At 38.7% G+C, this 27017-nt stretch overlaps 2 protein-coding genes across 4 annotated transcripts in view; one reads left to right on the top strand and one right to left on the bottom strand.

The window, feature by feature from the left end:
- Nucleotides 1-27017, bottom strand: part of LOC136253448 (radial spoke head 14 homolog) — a 123235-nt gene that overhangs the window by 55053 nt on the left and 41165 nt on the right. The window lies entirely within an intron of this gene.
- LOC136254151 (uncharacterized) overlaps nt 21856-27017 on the top strand; it is a 33677-nt gene continuing 28515 nt past the window's right edge. For 2 of the 3 annotated variants that reach the window (XM_066046828.1, XM_066046831.1), the window contains exon 1: nt 22318-22412. The gene's annotated coding sequence lies outside the window, so the exon portion shown is untranslated. Of the gene's footprint in view, nt 21951-22317; nt 22413-27017 lie in introns of those variants that run through there. The other variant, XM_066046830.1, reaches the window with a different exon arrangement.

Consider the following 27017-nt stretch of genomic DNA (forward strand, 5'->3'; position numbering starts at 1 on the left):
CATCATTATCAAATTGAAATGGAGATAACAGTTGCTGGATATGCTTATAAACACTTTGTGTCAAAACTAAAACAGCTGCAAAAGGAAATGATCCCATAGAAGCAATTGAGAAGACACTAATTGAAAACCTTCAAATAGAAATAGCAGACGCCATGAAACTTGAAAGTAGCCACTTAGAAAGAAAAACTACTTTAAGGTGCTGGTAATGAAAGACTTGGCAGCTGCAAGGAATTTAGAGTTGTTTACCAATTTCCATAGTAATATCGCTGGCAGCTTCAAGTACTGGTGCAAAATTTATGTTGAAAAACATTGTAAGAAAAAAAAAGACAACAAACTACAAATCTGTACTATCTTGCAGAGGTTGAATGCCATCATTAGTAAACTAATTAATGTTATCAAGCACTTACAAACACAGTACTCCAGTGAAGACCCTGACATAAATGATACAGCATCCAGCATTTCTGATGAAGATATAGATACACCAGATAACTTCATTCAACATCTGGAGATGAATGAGTGGCTAGAAAGGTTTCACGAGAGTGTCAAAAGACAATAGCAGTTGATTTACAGGAAATAACTCATACAGTTGGAGTAGAGCGTATTCATAATCTCACATTTTTCACAAAGCAACTCATAAAAAGCTTGAAAGATGAAGCACAGACAATCTTAGCTGATTATGATAATCCAAGTTTGGTTGTTCCAAAGTTAACCGATTCTGTAAAATCCCCTCACAATGTATTGTACAACTCACTGATTGGCTGCAAAGAACAATGTCCATTTTGCAAGGAGCAATGTGAACTGACTGACGAAAACCATCTTGATGCTAAGAAACCTCATTACACGTAAATTCACCGCCCTAATGCCTAGGATCATATGTCAACACAAAAACTAGAAAACTAGCTTTGGAAATATGTACAAATGATGCTAATCCTGAAGCTAATTACACATTTAAGAATGCGGCCATCAACAATGAACGTCGTCCTTACAAGGAATACAAAAGGATTTACTCAAATTGGTTGATTTCAACAGAGAGCCCACAAACAGGTCCCAATTACTGGGAATGGTTTATAGCAACTTACAATGCTAAAATTGTTGAGTGAGTTAAAGCAGCGCCAACTCCAGTAGATGAAGAAGGATAAAATGACATCACTGAAGAAGATGCAATAGACAACCTATCTGAAACCTATGGGTTAATAACTGAAACTGACTAATAATTTATACACTACAAATTCATTTAGTGAATTAGTTTAATCATGTGTGAGATGTTTTTAGCTTATATAATTTTTTTTGTATGGGTTTTTTCCTGGTTCATAATAACTGGGTTTTCCCCAGGCCAAACTGCCTAAATAATTCATTGTACAATTACATACACATTTTTTGAGCTGTTTTACAATCATTTATTTGTGGAAGGTCATAAGTGCATGGATAACAGTGTTGCTGTCAGCACATATGCAAGAGAAAATTAAACATTACACTGTAAATTGATGGTATGACTCCTGCGGTCACTTAACATGATGCTCATACTTCAAAGTGTGATGCTCATACTACTGAAGTATGATGACCACACTAAGTGACTGCAGGAGTCATACCATCAGTATGAACTTCACACTTCTGAATGTACAGTGTGAATTTACAGCGTAGCTTATTTAAAGTATATTGCTAATAATCAGAATCAATGTAAAAATGTGACTGGGCATGCAAAAATAGGGCATGTGGGCACATGATTTTTGCCAACTTTTTCAAACTTTCATCACTCATAACTTCTGTACCATTACGTTATGGCAATGCAATTTTTAGCTCTTAGTAAGCATTTAATTGGCTTTAGGATGCAAATTACAGAATGCAAATATTCTGTTCCAATACTTAGATATGACCCATAAAATGATGGGTTGTAGTTTGTACCCAAATGCCCTGTTTTTGCAGGCCCAGTCACAAATTATATTATTATTGTGTCTTGAAAATTTGGTGGTGAAGTCAGACTTGTATGTATCAACAACTAATATGTTCTACTAATAATGGGGGAAATGAGTTTTAGGAAAGGTTTGACAGCTTCCATTTGCAGTTAAGCACCAGCCTTTATGTGTTGGCAAAATAGGTGTCTGCATTGCAAGCACATGATTATATATGTACAGTACAGCTCAAAGGTAGCGTCGCGAGTATACACATGCGAGTAATGCTCGCATCTTCTCGCGGGATCGAGTCATTATTTTGCAATGTACTGTACCAGGGGCGGTGGAGCAGGCTAAAAAGTGAGGGGGCCAGGCCAGCTGTAAGTTGAAGACCAATAAAATAAAAAGGTCACAGCCTGCTGCTGACAATAGCTGCTCTCCACCAATTACATCTCCTTATTTATAACTACACATACATAGCTAAGGAATTTGCTACACTGCTTCTCTGAATACTGTGACTACTCTATTAGAATATCCTGATCCTGACTTCTGTTAGAGTATCTCGATCTTTTCTTGCAAACAGTGTCCCAAAAGTGGGGGAGGGGGCATAGCCCCCTGCCCCCACCGCCCATGTACTGTACAATACCTGTGGAATATCGCGTGGATATGCACTAGCCGCGCGAGAAACTCACCACACATGAGAACACTCGCTACTGAGTTTAGTAACTTCATACAACACTTAAATCACATAAACATTTGTAATCGGTCCCATAATTATGTTCGTGCAAGCCTAGCTAGTTAATTATACAGTAGAATGCAATAAACGCACGCTAGGCCCGCAGAACGCAATGGGTGGAATATTTACGAAAACGAAAAAAATCCATAAATTCTAAAGCGCTTGTTTCACAATGAAGGAAAGTGATAACACCAAAAACCTTGGTAGCATCGTGATCCCAAAAGCAAGAGGAGTTCCAAAATCTTTGTTTTGTGTCAGTACTCTCAAGGAGACAGAAGATATCAGCGTTAGTCTGCTTTGCGTTGGACGAGCGGTTCACTATCGCTTTTTCTCACGTTCGTTCGCCTTCGCCGGTACCCCGTGGACATATGAAAGGCCTGGAAGACAACACTTACCCAGCAATGGATTTGCTTGTTCATGGAGAATTCGATGGTGCAAGTTTCATCTTGGTAGAGGACTGCATCCGTATGTTATGATCGTTTTATTAAACGCCTGTAGTTTATTGTCACTGTACAAATCGATTTTTTGCTGTTAGCACTTATAAGCCCCTTCGTAGCGCTGTAACTTCGAAATTTCTTGGCTTCTAGAGTTGAAACTTCGGTTGACCATTCCTTTAACTATCTAGATAAAGAAAATCTAATCAAAAACAGCCAAGCTGTAAAAAAAGGTGCGACCCCCAAAAAGGCCATGGTGAAAAAAGATGTGAAATCCAAGGTGGCGGCCAAGAAATGGCTGTGATGGTAGGTTAATGGTTACATTTTAATAACAACAATTCAGGTGAATTTGGTGCCAAGACCAAGCGGCACAAAATTCACCTGAACTGTCGTTATTAAAATGTAACCATTAACCTACCATCACAGCCATTTCTTGGCCGCCACCTTGGATTTCACATCTTTTTTCACCATGGCCTTTTTGGGGGCCGCACCTTTTTTTACAGCTTGGCTGTTTTTGATTAGATATCACTTCTTTTTGTATTTGTATACTGCAAAGCCGGCCTATGGCTGACTTTGGGGCTTTTTAACCCATGTGATTTTTTCTTTACTACAGGAAGAAGAAAAGAACTTAAAGAAGAATTTTAGTACTTCAATTATTTTTGATTTTATTAGTAATTATACAAATTATATACATATATTTATTACATGCCCATTATGCCCCACAGGATATTTTTTTGCAGCTGATCTCTCTACTGGGTGACTTGAAATGTAGCTGAACTATATACAGGATGGTTTCTTTGTAGCTGAACTCTCTACAAGGTAACCTCTTCTAGCTGGTCTCTCTACAGGGTATTTTGTTTCTAGCTGAACTCTCTACAGGTGATTTGTTTGCAGCTAAACTCTCTACATGGTGGTGTCTTTGTAGCCGAACTCTCAACATGATGGTTTCTTTGTAGCTAAAGAGAGATAACCATCATTTACAATTGTGATGAAAAGATGTACAACAAAACAAATAGGCATGTGAAACCTCGCTCTCTATAAGGTGACTTCGTCTAGCTGAACTCTCTACAGGGTGATTTTTTGTAGCTGAACTCTCTGCAGGGTGATTTGTTTGCAGCTGAACTGTCTACATGATGGTTTCTTTGTAGCTGAACTCTCTACAAGGTAACTTCTTCTCTACAGGGTGATTTGTTGTAGTTGAATTCTCTACAAGGTGGTTTGTATGAGGCTGAACTCTCTACATGGCGGTTTCATTGTAGCTGAATTCTCTACAGAGTGATCTGTTTGCAGCTGAACTCTCTACATGATGGTTTCTTTCAACGTTGAAACCGGATCACTACTGCTGACCCGGATGACCCACTGACCCGGATAGCAATCCGGGTCAGACCCGGATGTGACCCGGATTGACCCGGATAAATTAGAGCCGAGACGTGTTTCGGCTAGTCTCGAGCGAGCGAACGAGTCTACATTTTGAGCGTTCGATTCGTGTTGAGTAAATATTGCAACTTCAGGCTAGCTGTAGGTTGAAGACCAAAAAAAAAAGAAAAGAAAGGCCTTCACCTACTGACAATAGCTACCGCTCACCATAGATACCCTCAGTTTCGTGCTACATACTACACTTACTAACAAATGGGCGTGGCTGAGCGTATGTTGGTAATGCGGTAAGTGGGCTTGGCTCACGAAAGAGCTACGCGATAGCGTTTATAAGTTTCCATGTCGTCAAACGAACAATTTTGTTTCTCACGTGATCCAATCCGGGTCAGACCCGGATAAATTGTAAACCGCCCGGAGAAAATGTGACCCGGATGACCCGACCCGGTTTCAACGCTGGTTTCTTTGTAACTGAACACTCTACAAGGTGACTTCTTCTAGCTGATCTTTTTACAGGGTGAATTGTTGTAGCTGAACTATCTACAAGGTAACTTCTTCTAGCTGATCTCTATACAGGGTGATTTGTTTGTAGTTGAATTCTGTACAGGTGGTTTCTTTGTAGCTGAACTCTGTACATGAAGGTTTCTTTGTAGATGAACTCTTTACAAGGTGACTTCTTCTAGCTGAACTCTCTACGGGGTAATTTCTTTGTAGCTGAACTCTCTATATGATGGTTTCTTTGTAACTGATCTCTCTACAAGGTAACTTCTTCTAGCTGATCTTTCTACTGGGTGATTTGTTTGCAGCTGAACTCTCTACATGGTGGTTTCTTTGTTGCTGATAGGGACCCGCCGATTATGCTGGCATAATTATGAGCATAATAGGGGTCTGAAAGCATTGAGCATAATGCTAGCATAATAGGTAGATTATTTGTGTAATAGTATGAATTCTTGCTTATCAAAATAGCTATCACAGAAAGATCGATATACTCTAATAGAACAGTCAGTAACTCTAATAGAAAAATCACATAGCTGACTGTTCTATTAGAGTATATCGATCTTTTCTGTGATATGCATTTTGACAAGTAAATTTGTGCTTCAGCCACTTATTATTTATCCATAAATTGGAAATTATTAGCAGAGCATGAGAACTGAGGCATAAATAATTGGGCATAATTTGAGCATAATGGGTAAGTATTGAGCATAAATTTAAGCATAATAGGTAAATTTTTGAGCAGTGCAGCATAGCATAATAGGTAAAATTATGAGCATAATCGGCGGGTCCCTAGTTGCTGAACTCTCTACAAGGTGAATTCTTCTACCTGATCTCTCTACAGGGTAATTTGTTTGTAATTGAACTCTGTACAAGTGCGTTTTTGTGGGTGATCTCACTGCAGGTTGATTTGTTTGTAGCTGAACTCACTAAAGGGTGATTTTGCTTGTAGCTGAACTCCTTGCATTGTATCTAGTTTCTAGCTGATCTCTCTACAGGGTGATTTGTTTGTAGCGGATCTATCTATAAGTTGATTTGTGTGTAGCTGATCTCTCTGCAGGTTGATTAATTTGCAGCCGATCTCTCTACAAGGTAATTTGTTTGTAGCTGAACTGTCTATAAAGTGATTTATTTGTAGCTGATCTCTCTGCAGGTTGATTTGTTTTAGCTGAACTCTCTACAGGGTGATTTACTTGTAGCTGAACTCCTTCATTGTGTCTAGTTTCTAGCTGATCTCTCTACAGGGTGATTTGTTTGTAGCTGATCTCTCTACAAGTTGATTTGTGTGTAGCTGATCTTTCTACAGGTTGATTTGTTTGTAGCTGATCTCTCTACAGGGTAATTTGTCTGTAGCTGAACTCTGTACAAGGTGCTTTTTTGTAGGTGATCTCACTGCAGGTTGATTTGTTTGTAGCTGAACTCACTAAAGGGTGATTTGCTTGTAGCTGAACTCCCTACATTGTGTCTAGTTTCTAGCTGATCTCTCTACAGGGTGATTTGTTTGTAGCTGAACTCTCTATAAGGTGATTTGTTTGCAGCTGAACTCTCTACATGGTGGTTTCTTTGTTGCTGAACTCTCTACAGGGTATTTTGCTTGTAGCTGAACTCTCTACAGGGTGATTTGTTTCTAGCTTATCTCTCTACAGGTTGATTTGTGTGTAACTGATCTCTCTACAAGCTGATTTGTTTGTAGCTGAATTCTCTGCAAAGTGTTTTGTTTGTAGCTGACCTCTCTTCAGGGTGATTTTACTGATTTGTTTCTAGCTGATCTCTCTACAGGGTGATTTTTTTGTAGCTGACCTCTCTTCAGGGTGATTTGTGTCTGGCTGATCTCTCTACAGGGTGATTTTTTGTAGCTGACCTCTCTTCAGGGTGATTTGTTTCTAGCTGATTGCTCTGTAGGTTGATTTGCTTGTAGATGAACTCTCTACAGGATAACTTGCTTGTAGCTGAACTCCTTACTTTGTGTCTAGTTTGTAGCTGATCTCTCTACAGGGTGATTTGTTTGTAGCTGAACTCCTTACATTGTGTGTAGTTTCTAGCTAATCTCTCTACAGGGTGATTTGTTTGTAGCTGATCTCTATACAAGTTGATTTGTGTGTAGCTGATCTCTCTGCAGGGTGATTTGTTTGTAACCGATCTCTCTACAAGGTAATTTGTTTGTAGCTGAACTATCTATAAGGTGATTTGTATGTAGCTAATCTCTCTGCAGATTGATTTGTTTTAGCTGAACTCTGATTTGTTTTTAGCTTATCTCTGTACAGATTGATTTGTGTGAATATAACTGATCTCTCTACAAGCTGATTTGTTTGTAGCTGATAACTCTGCAGGTTGATTTGTTTCTAGATGATCTCTCTACAGGTTGATTTGTTTGTTGCTGATCGCTCTAAAGGTTGATTTGTTTGTAGCTGAACTCTCTGCAAAATGTTTTGTTTGTAGTTGATCTCTCTACAAGGTGATTTTTTGTAGCTGACCTCTCATCAGAGGGATTTGTTTCTAGCTAATCGCTCTACAGGTTGGTTTGTTTGTAGCTGAACTCTCTACACGGTGATTTGCTTGTAGCTGAACTCCTTACATTGTGTCTAGTTTCTAGCTGATCTCTCTACAGGGTGATTTGTTTGTAGCTGATCTCTCTACAAGTGTGTAGCCGATCTCTCTACAAGGTAATTTGTTTGTAGCTGAACTGTCTAAAAGGTGATTTGTTTGTAGCTGATCTCTCTGCAGGTTGATTTGTTTTAGCTGAACTCTCTACAGGGTGATTTATTTGTAGCTGAACTCCTTACATTGTGTCTAGTTTCTAGCTGATCTTTCTACAGGGTGATTTGTTTGTAGCTGATCTCTCTACAAGTTGATTTGTGTGTAGCTGATCTCTCTGCAGGTTGATTTGTTTGTAGCCGATCTCTCTATAGGGTAATTTGTTTGTAGCTGAACTCTCTGTAAGGTGATTTGTTTGTAGTTGATCTCTCTGCAGGTTGATTTGTTTTAGCTGAACTCTCTACAGGCTGATTTGTTTGTAGCCGATCTCTCTACAGGGTAATTTATTTGTAGCTGAACTCTCTACAAGTTGATTTGTGTGTAGCTGATCTCTCTGCAGGTTGATTTATTTGTAGCCGATCTCTCTACAGGGTGATTTTTTGTAGCTGACCTCTCTTCAGGGTGATTTGTTTCTAGCTGATCTCTCTACAGGGTAATTTTTTGTAGCTGACCTCTCTTCAGGGTGATTTGTTCCTAGCTGATTGCTCTACAGATTGATTTGTTTGTAGATGAACTCTCTACAGGGTAATTTGCTTGTAGCTGAACTCCTTACTTTGTGTCTAGTTTGTAGCTGTTCTCTCTGCAGGGTGATTTGTTTGTAGCCGATCTCTCTACAAGGTAATTTGTTTGTAGCTGAACTATCTATAAGGTGATTTGTACGTAGCTGATCTCTCTGCAGGTTGATTTGTTTTAGCTGAACTCTCTACAGGGTGATTTGTTTCTAGCTCATCTCTCTACAGGTTGATTTGTTTGTTGCTGATCGCTCTAAAGGTTGATTTGTTTGTAGCTGAACTCTCTGCAAAGTGTTTTGTTTGTAGTTGATTTCTCTACAAGGTGATTTTTTGTAGCTGACCTCTCTTCAGGGTGATTTATTTCTAGCTGATATCTCTACAGGGTAATTTTTTGTAGCTGACCTCTCTTCAGGGTAATTTGTTTCTAGCTGATCGCTCTACAGGTTGGTTTGTTTGTAGCTGAACTCTCTACAGGGTGATTTGCTTGTAGCTGAACTCCTTACATTGTGTCTAGTTTCTAGCTGATCTCTCTACAGGGTGATTTGTTTGTAGCTGATCTCTCTACAAGTTGAATTGTGTGTAGCTGATCTCTCTGCAGGTTGATTTGTTTGTAGCCGATCTCTCTACAAGGTAATTTGTTTGTAGCTGAACTATCTATAAGGTGATTTGTTTGTAGCTGATCTCTCTGAAGGTTGATTTGTTTTAGCTGAACTCTCTACAGGGTGATTTGTTTGTAGCTGAACTCCTTACATTGTGTGTAGTTTCTAGCTGATCTCCCTACAGGGTGATTTGTTTGTAGCTGATCTCTCTACAAGTTGATTTGTGTGTAGCTGATCTTTCTGCAGGTTGATAGTTTGTAGCCGATCTCTCTACATGTAATCTGTTTGTAGCTGAACTCTCTATAAGGTGATTTGTCTGTAGCTGATCTCTCTGCAGGTTGATTTGTTTTAGCTGAACTCTCTACAGGGTGATTGCTTGTAGCTGAACTCCTTACATTGTGTCTAGTTTCTAGCTGATGTCTCTACAGGGTGATTTTTGTAGCTGAACTCTCTACAGGGTGATTTGTTTCTAGCTTATCTCTCTACAGGTAGATTTGTGTTGATTTGTTCATTGCTGATCGCTCTAAAGGTTGATTTGTTGCAGCTGAACACCCTGCAAAGTGTTTTGTTTGTAGCTGATCACTCTAAAGGGTAATTTGTTTGTAGCTGAACTCTCTCCACAGTGACTTGTGTGTAGCTGAATTCTGTGTAACTGAATTCTCTAGAGAGTGACTTAATTGTAGCTGAATTCTCTACACAGTGCATGACTTGTTTATATATAGCTGAACTTTCTTCAGTGTGACTTGTAATGTTCTGAATCTCTATAGTGATATATTTGCTTAACTCTCCACATGGTGATTGTCTTCTTGCTGAACTGTGTATAAGATTAACTGTTTGCAGCTGAACTCCCTACAGAATAACTTGTGATGTAATAAAATTCTATAATGGAATAAATAAATTAGCCGAATGCTCTATTAGGGTGACTGTTCTATTAGAGTATCTCGATCTCGCATTTGCTACACGGAGTTGGCTTTCGAATCATAACTCAGTGGTTTGTAATCCGATTCTTCTGTACTACTGCAAGGACTTTCAATGAAGATTATTCCAGCTATACACCGATTTTCAGCTCATTGCTCTAAACGGTTTGCCAAGTAGGCGTGAAAACTAATACTTTTTTATTCATAAAAATCGATCGCGTAATTGTGACACAGGTTGGGTTTTGTGTCATATCTCCGTGGTCTTTATCTCGATTCCTTTCAAACCACCAAAAGGTACTCCTACGATGGTTACTTCATCTACATAGCAATTGTCAACTCATTCCATGAAGCGGTTTACCCTGTAGGCGTGACAACAAATCGATCTTGTTTTACGCGAATAATCGATAATAACTCCTGAACCATTCATCGGATTTGTACCAAATTTGATGCTAGGATTCGCCTTTGGACCTTCTTTCTGCGTGCCAAATTTCATGGCGATCGGAGTACGCGTTTGCTTGTTACAGTAATTTTTGCAAGTGTGCGAAAAGACGAAGAAGAAGAAGAAAAAAAAACGAAACTTTGGCAGATCGTATCTCGGAAATGGCTGGAGCGATTTCCCTCAAATTAGGAATGTAGACTCCCTTGACTGGCGGGCAACTGTGTAGCAAATTTGGTTTCAATCAGATAAGTGATCACCGAGATACAAAAGTGTGAAAATGACGTTTTCTTTCTTCCTGTCAATATACTCACGGTGTGGCGCGCCGGTTTCTTGGGCCGCACGACACACTACCGTGTGTCTTGATACGAATTAGAAAAATGCACTAAGGCCCCTATTTGGTGATTATTAGTTTCTCATCCACCGCCCGCATCCTTCTTAAGCTACCGCACGGTAAGCCATTATTTACTCTGTGCATGCTCAGAAGAACACGTGATACCAAACCGTGCTCTATCAACTTCATCAAAGCAGGCCTTCAGTTGACTGTCGAAAAATAGTTGGCGATCACGAAAAGTAGAATCAGCTGGTGAAGGAAATGTTTGTAGTAAGAAAGAAAGACAATTTGGACAAGGTCTGTACATCAGTGTGTTAATATTATAAAATAACGGCATAATGGTAATACCCTCCCGCCCGCATCATAATAATCAGAAAGGCTGGATGAGAAACTAATAATCACCGAATAGGGGCCTAACTGGGGTTCTGTGGCATTACTTGGCGACCAATCCATCTAGGTTTACGCCTACTGCTAGCTGCAGCCGTACTGACTGTAGTCCGTGACAGAGTCGAGGTCAAGTCAGTAGCTAAGTTACCGAGTATTCGGTTGAACACAGGCATTACAATAGGAGACTACACAGCCGGCGGAACTGAGCCAGTGTCCCCTCCCAAGACCATAGGTAGGGTCCGCAACCTGAAAAGTTGGGTCCGCATAGGTAGGGTCCGCAACCAGATACTTGAGCGTATCCTGTATGATCAAATGGTTTCACATCTGAACAAGTACAATCTACTGACACCTCATCAGTCAGGATTTCGTTCTGGTTATTCCACTCATGATGTGCTGCTGTATGTAACAGATAAATGGATTAGGGCTATTGATAGAGGTGAATACACTGGAGCTGTGTTTTTGGATCTGGCTAAGGCCTTTGATACTGTTGATCATGCGATTCTGTGCTCTAAGTTGCAGTGTTATGGTTTTCACGGAGCGTCTTATGCCCTGTTATGTGACTATCTGTTAAATCGACAACAACGTCTGGTGTTTAATGGTAACACATCAGACTGGGGCACTGTTACAATTGGTGTGCCCCAAGGATCTGTTTTAGGTCCATTGCTTTTTGCTTTATACATCAATGATTTGCCATCTGTCGTTGATTACTCTACTATGGACCTGTACGCTGATGATGCTGAGTTACATTATAGCCATTCAGACTTGGGTGTTGTGGAAGCACAAGTTCAATCTGATTTGGACAAGGTAGCTCAGTGGATCAGTAGTTCTCATTTATGTCTTAATGTTGTGAAGTCAACTGCCATGCTCATTGGAAGTCGGCAAAGAATTTCGGGCAAAAGTTTTAATGTCTCAATTGGGGGTATGGCTTTAAGCCAAGTTGACTCTGTTCGATATTTGGGTGTTATAATTGATCCCACATTATCGTGGTCCTTACATATCACTAATATAGCCTCTAGAGCTAGATCAAGACTCTCATCAATCTTTCGGTATGGAACTTTGACACCTGCAGTGCTATGTTTGCTTTATTCAGCTTTTGTCCTACCATTGTTTGATTACTGTGATGTTGTGTGGTGCCCCACCACCGCTAAGTTTACTGCACTGATTGAAAGAACTCACTCTAAGTTTATGAAAAAATTGCCAGCATTGTACCAGAGCAAGTTTTCCTTTACTTTGGTGGAACGTCGTAAGTTTCATACAGCTATACAGATCTTTAAATCTATTCACCAGAAGCTACCTTCGTATCTCCACAATATATTTCACTATTCCAGAGATATCACAGGTCATATTGGTCGAAACATTAATAGACTCTTTGTTCCTAGAGTAAACAACAATTATGGGAAAAGAAGTTTTTATTACAGGGGAGCTATGATATGGAACAGTTTACCATCAACTGTTACTGAAGCAACCAACTTATCTAAATTTGTACGGTTATATCATGATAAATTTAGTTGATTGTATCTGTGTAGTTTTGTGTACTGTTCTTTGTATACCCTTTTGTGTTGTATGTTTATGTATGTATGTATGTATGTATGTATATATGTATTTGTGTATGTATGTATGTATGCTTGTTTCGCAGGGCTCCACTGAAAATCAGTGTTTTTCACTGAGTGGAATCCCTGTTTAAATATTACAATTACAATTACAATTACAATTACAAAAATCGATATCCTCCAATCAACTATCTAACTATTGTCATGTGTTAGGCTAAGTGTAACTTGAATAACACCAGCATGGCAGCCAAGTTTGTCACTTTCTTCTGGTAGAAAACGATACAAATGTCTTAAAATCACGTGAGATTTCGTTCCAGCAGTTCGTAGGGTTCTTCGTATGCCACGATATTCACTCTCAACATTGTTCAAGTAGTCTATCATCAACTCAAAGTATTGGTGGTTTGATTTTATTGGTCAGTTTCCGGTGGCAGCACGATCTGTGCAGCTTTTTGGCGACAGACAAAATGATTCTTGCTCTAGAGCACAGGACAAGCAGAGCAGCAACTGCGCCGTGGGTCCGCAATGACCAGTACTAGGTAAAGTACCTGCATGCGGAGTATGGTTATGATTGAAGCTTGTTAGCCATCTGGCTGAGCCATCTATATGCTGAAATTAGGCCAAAATGACGCGATTTTTGCAAACAAATACCAGAATGGTTGATACATCAGTGAGACAGTCTCCAACAGCACGGATGCGAAGCTTATAAACACCTAACAATACGGTTATCTCGCCAAATAAACGCATAGAGCATTCCAATGCATGAAATAGGCACTCACGTGATCGAAATTCAAATCGCGAAAATACCCATGAAATCACTTTCATTTCTGAATAGGAACAATGCAGTGTGCTCCTTTTGTAAATATTTGTGTTAATTGTTCACTCAGGCGTGGTCTGGGCCAGTGCGAGTGTGTTATGCTGTGATAGCATCATAGGGAGAGTCTCAGACTGCTGGGCTAATCGAGATGTTCAACATAATGCACACAAACTGATTGTCACTTGATTCCAAGTGATTTTAATGTCATTGGAATAGATTATGATTGTATTTTCCGAGATTTGAGTATCGATCACGTGAGTGCCTGTTGCATTGGATTGCTCTATGCGTTTACTGGACGAGATAGCCGTATTGTTAGGTGTTTATAAGCTTCGTATCCTTGCTATTGGAGACTGTCTCACTGATGTAATAACCATTCTGGTATTTGTTTGCAAAAATTGCATCATTTTGGCCGAATTTCAGCATATAGATGGCTCAGCCAGATGGCTAACAAACTTCAATTATAACCATACTCCGCATGCAGGTACTTTACCTAGTACTGGTCATTGCGGACCCACGGCGCAGTTGCTGCTCTGCTTGTCCTGTGCTCCAGAGCAAGAATCATTTTGTCTGTCGCCAAAAAGCTGCACAGATCGTACTGCCACCGGAAACTGACCAATAAAATCAAACCACCAATACTTTGAGTTAATGATAGACTACTTGAACAATGTTGAGAGTGAATATCGTGGCATACGAAGAACCCTACGAACTGCTGGAATGAAAACTCACGTGATTTTAAGATATTTGTATCGTTTTCTACCAGAAGAAAGTGACAAACTTGGCTGTCACGCTATTGTTATTCAAGTTACACTTAGGCTAACACATGACAATAGTTAGGTAGTTGATTGGTAGATATCGATTTTTCGCGTTGCGGACCCTACCATAGGTGAGACCTGTTATCTGGTCTTGCGTGACGCTCTCGAGTAAAGTTAGCTATCGTGGAGCATTACTGTAGCCTTGCTGCATCCACACGAGTCACTCAAGCGCACGTCACGCGCGTCGTGCGTGTACATGCGACGTTACCCGTGAGCTGTACTGTAACTTCATGTACGTACATCCTGGCACCATTTCCATTAGCATGCTCTAATTATAATAGAACACTAGTTAAATGCTTGACATAAACATTTTATTGTAATAATACTTACAGGTAGCTATAAAGAAAAATTAGAAATTTTACAATTGAGTAGGGATCATAGAAATTAAATCAAAAGCAATGAAACAAGGGAGGTGGTCAGGTGGCCAACACCTGCATCCTTACTATGGGTGTTTACAGCCTGTCAATAGTATTGCATGGTTGAGGTAGGGATTAATTGTCCACTAGTATATAGGTACATATATTCATATAGGTATACAGGTGACCTTTCTTGTTTCATGGCTTTTTGTTCTATATATGATCACTACTCAATTGTAATTTTCTTAATTCTTGATTGCTTATTTTTTCACATGAAGATTAATACTTCACATATATTAAATCACATATGAAAAATCACCCTAGAGATATCTTATGCAATGAAAACCGCCTGTACGGAATAATATTTAACATCAAATTGTAGCATTAAAACAAGAAAACACTTAGCTATAAGCGTAATACTTCACATATATTAAGTCACATTTGAAAAATCATCCTAGAGATATCTTATGCAATGAAAACTGCCTGTACGGAATAATATTTAACATCAAATTGTAGTATTAAAACAAGAAAGCACTTAGCTATAAGTGGCCAGATATTATGTAAGTTGTACAAGTTGCCCACAGACCTTTAATGCAGGTTCTCCTCTAATAGTATTAGATTATGAACAAAAAACATGCAATTAAAGTAAATTAAATGTTCATACGCCAAAGGCCTTTTCATCTGTCTATATCCGATTTTGTTCCAATACTGATCAAGATTGTTCTTAAACTTGTTTAAACGATCTCATTAAAAAAGCAAAATTTAAATCTTTTGCCTCTCCTTATTCTTCTTTCGCTCTGCTTAGAAAAATCACTATAACTTGCAAGTGCACATGCTTTGGTCGATTTACTTGGAGGGCAGTAAGATATGATTACCAATGTAAACATTAACATTTTCAAAATAATTTGCTAACTGCTTTACATGTTAGACTAAGAATATAGCTGCAGTGGTGGTAAATTCCATTGCCTTTTTGGGATGTAAATCAATCAAAATACCTGCAAATCATGAAATTACGAGCTGTAACTATAGAAATAATGATCTTTCATCACAACACTGCACTTCAACTTTCCTCTGCAAACAAATGTTCATCAAAAAGTTTGATTGGTGAGGTTGTTGCTGCATGAATTAGACAGGATTTCTAGTTGGAGTCCAAAAACAGTTTTTATCCACGAAGACCAAACGAATGATAGTTGATAGTTAAAGCTTCCTCACGCCACAGTAGTAGTCACCCATCAGCAAAGAAGTCATGTACAAATTATGGTTAAATTCTGAGGTTGTTAACCATCTGGGCAGGCCAAAATGGAACTACTTCCTCACCACTTGCTCTCTCAACAACTTAATTAAAACCATAATTTTTGGTGTAAAACAACTTAAAGATCCATAACATATAATTATCAACAAGAGTTTTGTTGTGTTTTGTTGCTAGAAACTATAAGTGTTCATCCAAATAATCATGTGATTGAGTATGGCTGTGGCTGCTAATAGTATTATAGGCCAAATTCATGTCAAGTTATGGCTATTAAAACCACTCTGCGAGAACAAGCACCATAATGAGCCTGAATGCATGAAGTTGTTTGAATAAATGCCTATATATCAGTTTAATTTTACAGTTTCTAACAACCAAATTCATGCTGCTAGTTATATCTAATCCAAAACAGCCAAGCTGTAAAAAAGTGTGCGGCCCTCAGAAAGGCTATGGTGAAAAAAGATGTGAAATCCAAGGTGGCGGCCAAGAAATGGCTATGATGGTAGGTTAATGGTAAAAATTTTAATAATGACAATTCAGGTAAATTTTGTGAAGCGGCACAAAAATTCACCTGAATTGTCGTTATTAAAATTTTTACCATTAACCTACCATCACAGCCATTTCTTGGCCGCCACCTTGGATTTCACATCTTTTTTCACCATAGCCTTTCTGAGGGCCGCACACTTTTTTTACAGCTTGGCTGTTTTGGATTAGATTTCATTTCTTTTTGTATTTGTATACCCCAAAGCCGGCCTATGGCCAGCTTTGGGACTTTTTTAACCTATGTTTTTTTTCTTTACTACAGGAAGACGAAAAGATGAAGTAGATGTATATACTTTAAATATTTTATCAGTAAATGTACAAATTATATATATAATACATATGTGATCGGATTTGCGAAAAGGGGTCTTCCACACACATCCAATTTGCCAACTTTGACAATTGATAACTTCAGATTGGAAAGAGCTATTGCCTTGAAATTTGGGCAGTGGTGATTTCTTTGCAGCTGAACTCTCTACATGATGGTTTCTTTGTAGCTGAACTCTCTACAAGGTAATTTCTTCTAGCTGATCTCTCTACAGGGAGATTTTTTGTAGCTGAACTATCTACAAGGTAACTTCTCATAGCTGATCTCTCTACAGGGAGGTTTGTTTGTAGCTGAACTCTCTACAGGTGATTTGTTTGTAGCTGAATTCTGTACAGGTGATTTGTTTGTAGCTGAATTCTGTACAGGTGGTTTCTTTGTAGCTGAACTCTCTAAAAGGTAACTTCTTCTAACTGATCTTTCTACAGGGCAATTTGTTTCTGGCAGAATTTTCTACAGGGTGATTTCTTTGCAGCTGAACTCTCTACATGATGGTTTCTTTGTAGCTGAACTCTCTACAAGGTAATTTCTTCTAGCTGATCTCTCTACAGGGAGATTTTTTGTAGCTGAACTATCTACAAGGTAACTTCTTATAGCTGATCTCTCTACAGGGTGATTTGTTTGTAGTTACATTCTGTACAGGTGATTTGTTTGCAGCTGAGCTCTTTACAAAATGGTTTCTTTGTAGCTGAACTCTCTACAAAGTAACTTCTTCTAACTGATCTTTCTACAGGGTGATTTGTTTGTAGCTGAACTATCTACAAGGTAACTTCTTCTAGCTGTTCTCTCTACAGGGAGGTTTGTTTGTAGCTGAACTCTCTACAGGTGATTTGGTTGTAGCTGAATTCTGTACAGGTGATTTGTTTGTAGCTGAATTCTGTACAGGTGGTTTCTTTGTAGCTGAACTCTCTAAAAGGTGACTTCTTCTAACTGATCTTTCTACAGGGCAATTTGTTTCTGGCAGAATTTTCTACAGGGTGATTTCTTTGCAGCTGAACTCTCTACATGATGGTTTCTTTGTAGCTGAACTCTCTACAAGGTAATTTCTTCTAGCTGATCTCTCTACAGGGTGATTTGTTTGTAGCTGAACTATCTACAAGGTAACTTCTTCTAGCTGATCTCTCTACAGGATGATTTGTTCGTAGCTGAATTCTGTACAGGTGATTTGTTTGCAGCTGAGCTCTTTACAGAATAGTTTCTTTGTAGCTGAACTCTCTACAAGGTAATTTTTCTAGCTGATGTCTCTACAAGGTAGCTAGTTTGTAGCTGAACTCTCTACATGGTGGTTTCTTTGTAACTGAACTTTCTACAAGGTGACTTCTTCTAGCTGATCTTTCAATAGGGTGATTGTTTGTAGCTTCACTCTCTACAAGGTAACTTCTTCTAGCTGATCTCTCTACAGGGAGATTTGTTTGTAACTGAACTTTCTAAATGATGGTTTCTTTGTAGCTGAACTCTCTACAAGTTAACTTCTTCTAGCTGATCTCTCTGCAGGGTGATTTGTTTGTAGCTGAATTCTGTACAGGTGATTTGTTTGCAGCAGAGCTCTTTACAGAATGGTTTCTTTGTAGCTGAACTCTCTACAAGGTAACTTCTTCTAACTGATCTTTCTACGGGGCAATTTGTTTCTGGCAGAAAATTTTCTACAGGGTGATTTCTGTGCAGCTGAACTCTCTACATGGTGTTTTCTTTGTAGCTGAACTCTCTACAAGGTAATTTCTTCTAGCTGATCTCTCTACAGGGAGATTTGTTTGTAGCTGAACTATCTACAAGGTAACTTCTTCTAGCTGATCTCTCTACAGGGAGATTTGTTTGTAGCTGAACTCTCTACAGGTGATTTGTTTGAAGCTGAACTCTCTAAATGATGGTTTCTTTGTAGCTGAACTCTCTACAAGTTAACTTCTTCTAGCTGATCTCTCTACATGGTGATTTGTTTGTAGCTGAATTCTGTATAGGTGATTTGTTTGCAGCTGAGCTCTTTAAATAATGGTTTCTTTGTAGCTGAACTCTCTCAAGGTAACTTCTTCTAGCTGATGTCTTTACAGGGTCACTAGTTTGTAGCTGAATTCTCTACATGGTGGTTTCTTTGTAACTGAACTCTCTACAAGGTAACTTTTTCTAGCTCATCTTTCTACAGGGTGATTTATTTGTAGCTGAATTCTGTACAGGTGGTTTGCTTGCAGCTGAGCTCTTTAAAGAATGGTTTCTTTGTAGCTGAACTCTCTACAAGGTAACTTCTTCTAGCTCATGTCTCTACAATGTCACTAGTTTGTAGCTGAGCTCTCTACATGGTGGTGTTTTTGTAACTGAACTCTCTACAAGGTGACCTCTTCTAGCTGATCTTTCTACAGGGTGATTTGTTTGAAGCTGAACTCTCTACAAGGTAACTTCTTCTAGCTGATCTCTCTACAGGGAGATTTGTTTGTAGCTGAACTCTCTACATGATGGTTTCTTTGTAGCTGAACTCTCTCAAGGTAACTTCTTCTAGCTGATGTCTCAACAAGGTCACTAGTTTGTAGCTGAGCTCTCTAAATGATGGCTTTTTTGTAACTGAACTCTCTACAAGGTGACCTCTTCTAGCTGATCTTTCTACAGGATGATTTGTTTGAAGCTGAACTCTCTACAAGGTAACTTCTTCTAGCTGATCTCTCTACAGGGAGATTTGTTTGTAGCTGAACTCTCTACATGATGGTTTCTTTGTAGCTGAACTCTCTCAAGGTAACTTCTTCTAGCTGATGTCTCAACAAGGTCACTAGTTTGTAGCTGAGCTCTCTAAATGATGGCTTTTTTGTAACTGAACTCTCTACAAGGTGACCTCTTCTAGCTGATCTTTCTACAGGATGATTTGTTTGAAGCTGAACTCTCTACAAGGTAACTTCTTCTAGCTGATCTCTCTACAGGGAGATTTGTTTGTAGCTGAACTCTCTACATGATGGTTTCTTTGTAGCTGAACTCTCTGCAAGGTAACTTCTTCTATTGATCTCTCCACAGGGCGATTTGTTTGTAGCTGAACTCTCTACATGGTGGTTTTTTTGTAGCTGAACTCTACAAGGTGATTTTTTCTAGCTGAACTATCTCTTTCCATAGTTGCATGAACTCCATACAAGGTAACTTCTTCTAGCTGATCTCTCTACAGGGTGACTTGTGTGTAGCTGATCTCTATACAGGTTTCTTATTTCTAGCTGATCTCTTGAATTCTCTTCAGGGTGACTGCTCTATTAGAATGACTGCTCTATTAGAGTATCTCGATCTCGCACTTGCTGCATCAAGTTGGATTTCGTGTTATAACTCCGTGGCTTTATGTCTGATTCTTCTACGCCATTGATGAGCCTTTCTAAGATGATTACTCCATCTGTACAACGATTTTCAAAGCATTACCCCAAGCGGTTTATCTGGTAGGCGTGGCAAGCAGTCGTTTTTTTATTAGCTAATCTCGATTGCGTAATTGTTACACACTGTTGGTTTTTTCGTTGTATCTTCCTGGTTTTTAGCTCGATTTCTTTCAAACCACAAAATATTTGAGGTTCAATAGTTAACCTATTCACCCACCGATTTTCAGCTTCTTCCCCTACGCGGTTTACCCTGTAGGCGTGACAACATATTGGTATTATTTTTCGTGAATAATCGCTCATAACTCTTTGCCTGTTTATCGTATTCCAGCCACAGTTAGTACCGAGCTGCGCCTTTATATCCCCCTTCTGTGTGCCAAATTTCAAGGCAATCGGATATGGCGTGCGAGTTTTATAGCAGTTTTTGTAAGTGTGCGACAAGAAAAAGAAAAATAAGAAGAAAAAAAAAACGAAGAAACTGAGCCAATTTTTGAAGTCGCATATCTCGGGAACGCGCGAAGCGATTTCGCTCAAATTTGGAATGTGGAGTGCTGCAGTTGGGGGGCATGTCCACAGCAAAAATCGTCTTGTTTCATCAAGGAAGCACAGAGCTACGGAGGTGCGAAAATTGCGTTTTCTTTCTTCCTGTCAATATACTCACGGGTGTTACGCGCCGGCTTCTTGGGCCGCACGACACACTACCGTGTGTCTTAATGTTATGGATTTTTAAATCATGATTGAGAGAGCAAGTGGTAAGAAAATTAAATTTGGGTAATTTTCGCCCCGGCAATTCCGGTCTACATACATCTATCACAATCATACACCGTCGTAACATATTAAAACATAACAAAACGTGTTAAATATCACATGTTTTTAGAATGTTTTCGGCAGTGCACATGGTCTATTACTAAACTGATAATACATAATACAAGCAATAATTTTGTCACTCAACAACATTTGTGTATTTAAAACATGTAGCTACATGTTTCCCCCATCCTCAGGTTGTTCAGTGGGTACACTGCAATGATGCTTTGTTAGAATAAAATATTGCTCATCAGATCGAGTGGCACAATCTCAGGCATACATCTTGTTTCATATGTGACGCCATGGTATCACCCGTGACACCAGTGTTCATGCGATCCCTACCAACCAATAAAATAACAGTTATTAAACCACCTTGTAACAAGAGAAGATTGTAATAAATTATATATATATTTTGTAAGAGAAGTTTATATAGCTGTATTACTGTTAGTCTCGCGTGGCCAGACCGCTTTTTTCTCTTTGTCATTGGGTAGGGAGAAAAAAGGGTCTGGAACAGTTCGAATCCCACAATCGTCTTGACACATCACGAAGTACGTCATAAGTATGCAACCCATGCGCTTAAACTCCATTGTAACAAGAATGCTACAGCACAACAATAAACAAAGACTTAACTTACCTGAATCTATTATCACCTCAAAGACAGCTTTAGATGCTGATAGGTTTATAAATACGCGCTTGTAATTGATTGACGCAAGCGGCTACTAGTTGAAAATGAAAATGCATCACGTTTCTTTGGTTAACACCCCCCAATTATCCGGGGAGTGCCAAGACGAGTGTGGGATTCGAACTGTTCCAGACCCTTTTTTCTCCCTACCCAATGACAAAGAGAAAAAAGCGGTCTGGCCACGCGAGACCTTACCGGGGTAGCTATTGGTAATGTGATATTCCAGTCACAACGTTCCCGACCTTGAACATGAGCCTCCTGTCAAAATTGTATAGACCTTGTGCACGCCAAGGCAACAGAGTAGTTAATTTGTGGAATTCTCTTCCAACAGATGTTATTTCTGCACCAACCGTGGCATTGTTTAAGAAGAATCTTGATGATTTATGGAGAACAACAAGATATGGGCACTCTCAAAGGCCTGTGGCCTAGCTTGACAGTCTTGTACTGCCAAGCAATTTCTTTCCATTAATAATAATAATAATAATAATAAGGCGTGGCACTTTATTACATCATCAAAATAATGTATCCGCCATTTTTTAAGGGCAAAAAAGTACGCATTCTATGCGAACGAAATTTTTTAAATGCTAATACAGGGGAATCGTGCTAAAAGAAAGAGTATCACTGGTATAAAGTAAGTTAGCTACTGAGTAAAAGTATATAACATATTTGCTGCATGGTGAGTTATTCCGCCTAGGGAAGGTTTTTGCAATAGAACGCTCGATACTTTTGCCCTCACTTTTCTCGTAAACTATCGTGAAACTTGAAGCCGTAGCAACTATTTTCCGGTTTTTGCAAGACCACGCCTTGGCACACACAAGGTCTATAGCTACGTACATGATTCTGGCTCCCGTAATAAGCTTTAAGCCTTCTCACAGGTCCCCAGTGGAATAGCGTTTCAACAGTATTGACTATCATATGCAGGGTAGCTCTACGTAGTCTCGCGTGGCCAGACCTTTTTTTTCGTTTTTCGAATTTTTCGTGTGTATTGGGTGGGGAAAAAAGTCACGTGGTGAGTGTAAATATTCAATAAATTACGGAAATCTAATCACTACAGAGTGAAGAAAAGGGATTCGCGACGGACCGATCAAGCAGGGTAAGGGCAGCATGTAACTAGCATTATGTTTTCGAACTGTGTGTAACACCTTATGACTACCATTACTCATAAAAGCAAAAATGCAATGCGCAGTGTAGTGTGGTTGACACAGTCGATTACAGACTTCTTGAAAAACTGAATATGCCGTGAGTAAATTTTGTTGTCTTGCCACGGATATTGAACCACACTAATGTTTTTTCTCAGTCCGGCGTCACTACCAAGGGTTTTCCAGCCCACGAAATGTTTACGGCACGCGGGGAAGAAACTTTTCAACAATTTTAGTCTGTAATATATCTGTATGTCGGCAGTAAAGTTAGGTGTGCGAGTGGGGATATTTAAGCGATAGGAGGGCGCCCTGCAGATCCTGTGAGGTACAGGTGTATCAAATCTCCTTAATAAAGGTGAAGTCAAAGCCACACCCTTTGTTGAAACACACTAGCTGAGTTTTGAGGGGATTTATCCATTCACTGGACAACTACTGGACCAGATTTTTTTTGCTTATGTTTTTATCACCAAACTTAACTAAAAAAATGTTTAGTAACTGACACTATTCACCACGAGACATAAAACGTGTACATTATTCACGAAAACTGCACTAAAACGTTAGTGCAGTTTGTTATCAAAAATAATTTGCTTACTGTTAGCAATGTTTCAGGCACTGTGCGCTGTTAGCATTGTTAATGCATATCTGTCTTCTCTAGCCTTCTTTTGTAAAATAGCACACCATTTTGTATGTTTTACAAAATGCGATTACATTACATTACTATAACATAAAAATCGCCTTTAGCTTTGCTGGCTCTTTGGTTTATATTGTAAATAGCAAGGAGTACACTGTGGCACATTTAAGCTTCCCAATGCATACACTTTCAAACAGGAAGGTAAGGTTACACATATTTGCATAAAATGCACCGAGTGTAACAAGAGTAAAAAACCAATGTCATACCATTAAACAGACCACCAAAACTATAGCACTTTTCCAATCATACTTAATAAAGCCTTAGCTAATAAATAAATATTTTTAAAAATTGAGTATATATGTTCCTTTGTTTTTTTATTTATTTTTATTATATGACAAGACATGGAGAGCCTTAGCCCCATGTGTGGTATGCTACCCTATATAATCACTTTTAGTGGTTGAAAAAAATGTGTTTGAACAAATTTTATGCGAGTCCAGTAGTCCAGTCCAGTAATCCAGTCCAGTGAATGGATATACCCGAGTTTTGGTGAGTTCAAAGCAAGCTGGATTGGATTTGTACCCACCTCGGAAACTCAGGCACTCACTGTAGGTAGATCTGTGACCATGGTCAAACTCTATGTCACAGGTCAAGGCCACAAAATTTGTGTCAAGTCAACGTTCAAGGATAAAATTTCTAACCCAGTACTGAAATATTATCGCTAAGTCACAGGTCTCAGCAGGTCAAGACTTCAACCACGGTAGAAGATCTACTTTACAGTGCTTACCTACATTACACCCCCTTACCTTAAACTCACCAAAAACATACAGACAATAAAGCACACCATGTGTAACCTATTTTTTAAATTAATCTGTGGCATAACAGGATTTCACTTCAGTATGCACTGACTACTGTGATATTTGGCACTAGGGTATTTTGATTTCTAACCATTGACTTCACTGATAATTTGTCTTGACCATTGACCTGGTTCCGTTTATTTTCATGTACTACTTACTCACACAGCTTTGTCCATGCTGGAAAAACAGGTTGACATTGTCCATAGTGTAAAGTGGGCTTTGCTTATTGACCTTTCACTTTGACCACAGTTGCAGATGATACACTACTGGAAGAGTTCCTAATGAAAACCCAATTAAAACAATTTTGAGAACCCTCTGCAAAGTCAAAATTTCAATAGGTGGCCAAAACGTACCCAGTGAAATTGGACTATTTATTATATTTTCACATACTAAACCTAATATGAAAATCCATTAAAACTTTACCAGTGAATATACTGAATAATAATAAGGTATGTTAGGATCTTTGGTTTCTTCTTTGCCTTGTAGGGTAGGCTCTTGAGCCTTTATTACATTTTAGTTATATCCTGTTACTAGGGTGGTATCACTGTGATTACGTGAGTCCAAGGTGAACCAAGCAATAAGATTGATATCATTTGGATATACGAGATATAACTCAGTATGTGGGCTTGTGTGATGAGTTCCTGTTTGAGTTCCTTTGTAGTGAGTTCCAGTTTTTGTCAGTGTGCTCAAAATTTAGTCCAAATTTAACTTTGTGGCATTTTATTATTTTACAAAACAGTTTCCAGGGGTATGATTTTCCTTTGTCTGCATGAGGTTGACATCGCAGGATGCAAGGGCTAATAAAGTGGCAAGGATTACTCCCAAGATGGAACAGTGGAACCAGAGTTTATTGATTCTTCATCATAGTGATCATACATTGCTGGGACTGATTGTCAGAATGACTGAGAATAGGGCTGGGACGGATATTGAAATTTACCTTCAAACATTCGCTAATAAAATGTTCGAACATTCGAAGCTTCGGTGTTAGCTTTCAAGTTACAGGTTTTCTTATATTTATTCACATCCTTCTTACGTTTTATCTTTCTAATCCTATTTAATAAGTTTGTAAGCATTTGGAAAGTGCATAGCAGCATTACTGAACAACACAATCGATCAATTGTAAATGGGCGTGTCTGCTATACTGCGATCATGCATAGGTATTGGCTAAAAGGACACTTTCCATGCATATTCCATCACTTTATAAGGTGTTTTAAGGCTACAACTATGGTAGCAAGCTAAACTGCAATGGCTTAAAAGTGGGAGTGGCACATGAAGATCGATTGTGAAGAGGTAAACATCAATCATGCAAGATGAGTAAGCAGCTGCAATAAAGATAACAATGTTTATTTGTAATTCTTTCGTAGACTATGAGTGCATTACAAAGCTTCGAAAGATACCTTTATAATTCGAATAATTTGAAGTTTACTTAACCTTCGAACCCACAAAACATTCGAAGCTTCATCCCAGCCCTAACACAGACTGTTTCTAACCATCCATTGCAATAGCATAGTGCCACTATGTAAAGGATTAATCATTTTATTTTAAGATTTAGTAGGAAGAACAATTTAACTTGCTATTATAAACGGTTACTCTTTACATATAGTAACTAACATGCACTAGTCCAGGAAGGATCATCTGTTTATCTCAGAAACAGGACTTCTATGTATGGTCAGTACTGTGCATCTTGCTATGAAACGCATTTTACAAGTTATAGTGTGACAAAATTAGTTTATTTTATGGGTGAGTTATGATGCCATGCCGCCATATGATGGCAGTGGCTGGTAACGGGTTACAGCAAAATCACATACCAAGTTTGGTGCAATCTGATAAGTAGTCATAAAGCTATGGATGACTATATATATGCATTAAAAAAAGTTGACTTTTTGTCACTCCAACAGGTAAACTGTTTATGGCAATAACTTAATTGGTATGTATGTGTATAGGTTAGCCATTATAGTTCAAACGTTTTGTGGTTTTAAAAAAATTGCATTGACAGCTAGAGTTGCAAGGTAAAAACTAATCAACTCTAAATCGCAGAGTTGAGACGCTCTAATAGAAAGTCACTACAGGTAAAAAATTGCAAAAAAGTTACCAGCACTTGAACCAGGGATCTCCATACTAAACACTCAAATCCTTATAACCACTGAGTTGCTGCTATCACAGCTGTTCACTTCACTTAATTTCTGCTTTTTAAATATCTAAAAAGTCATTGCATTTGGCCACCACCTTTGTCCTATGATATCATTTTCATGCTAGCTTAGTTTTGGATGGCTGCACCCTTTTTCATAGCTGTGCTGTTTTGGGTTACTTATCATTTATGTTTCTATGCTGGCTTTTTTCAATCTTTCTTCCCTACAGGAAAACAGAATAACTAGACATTGTGACCGGGCCTGCGAAAACAGGGCATGTGGGCACAAACTACACCCAATCACTCTACAGGTAATATCTCAGTACTGGAAAAAAGTATTTCCATTCTGTAACTTGCATCATGATGCCAATTAAATGCTAACTGAGTGCTGAAAATTGCAGTGCCATAGCAAAATGGTACAAAAAGTTATGAGTGATGAAAGTGTGAAAAAGTAGGCAAAAATCATGTGCCCACATGCCCTATTATTGCAGGCCCAGTCACCATTTGTAATTATTACATTTTGTATTATTATTATTATTGGCTACGTTTATGAACATCACATGTATAAAGGGATCTCTAAACGTGCTTAGTACATGCATGTGTGGTTGGTTTTCACGTTATAACTCATTGATAATAAATTTCCATTAAATTACCAAACTTTTGTACCTTGATAGGTACCTGACATGTGCAAGAAAATTCAATTAATTAGCATAGCGCTTTAGCCAGTCGATGTGACAACAAATCGCAGTGAAGCCGACTACTCTATTAGAGTATCTCAATTGCACGACTCTTGTGTACATGTTTGACTATGTAGCCTAATTTTTTTTTGTAGTACTCTAATAAAACACGCGTTTTTTCTTGAATACAGTACACTAGATTTCCCATGGATATAGATTTATGAAAGTTTATTCTTGTGCAGTAGACTACAATGTCCATTTATAAGGTA

This window comes from Dysidea avara, chromosome 4 (genome assembly GCF_963678975.1).
Source record: "Dysidea avara chromosome 4, odDysAvar1.4, whole genome shotgun sequence".
In the NCBI taxonomy this organism is placed as follows: domain Eukaryota; kingdom Metazoa; phylum Porifera; class Demospongiae; order Dictyoceratida; family Dysideidae; genus Dysidea; species Dysidea avara.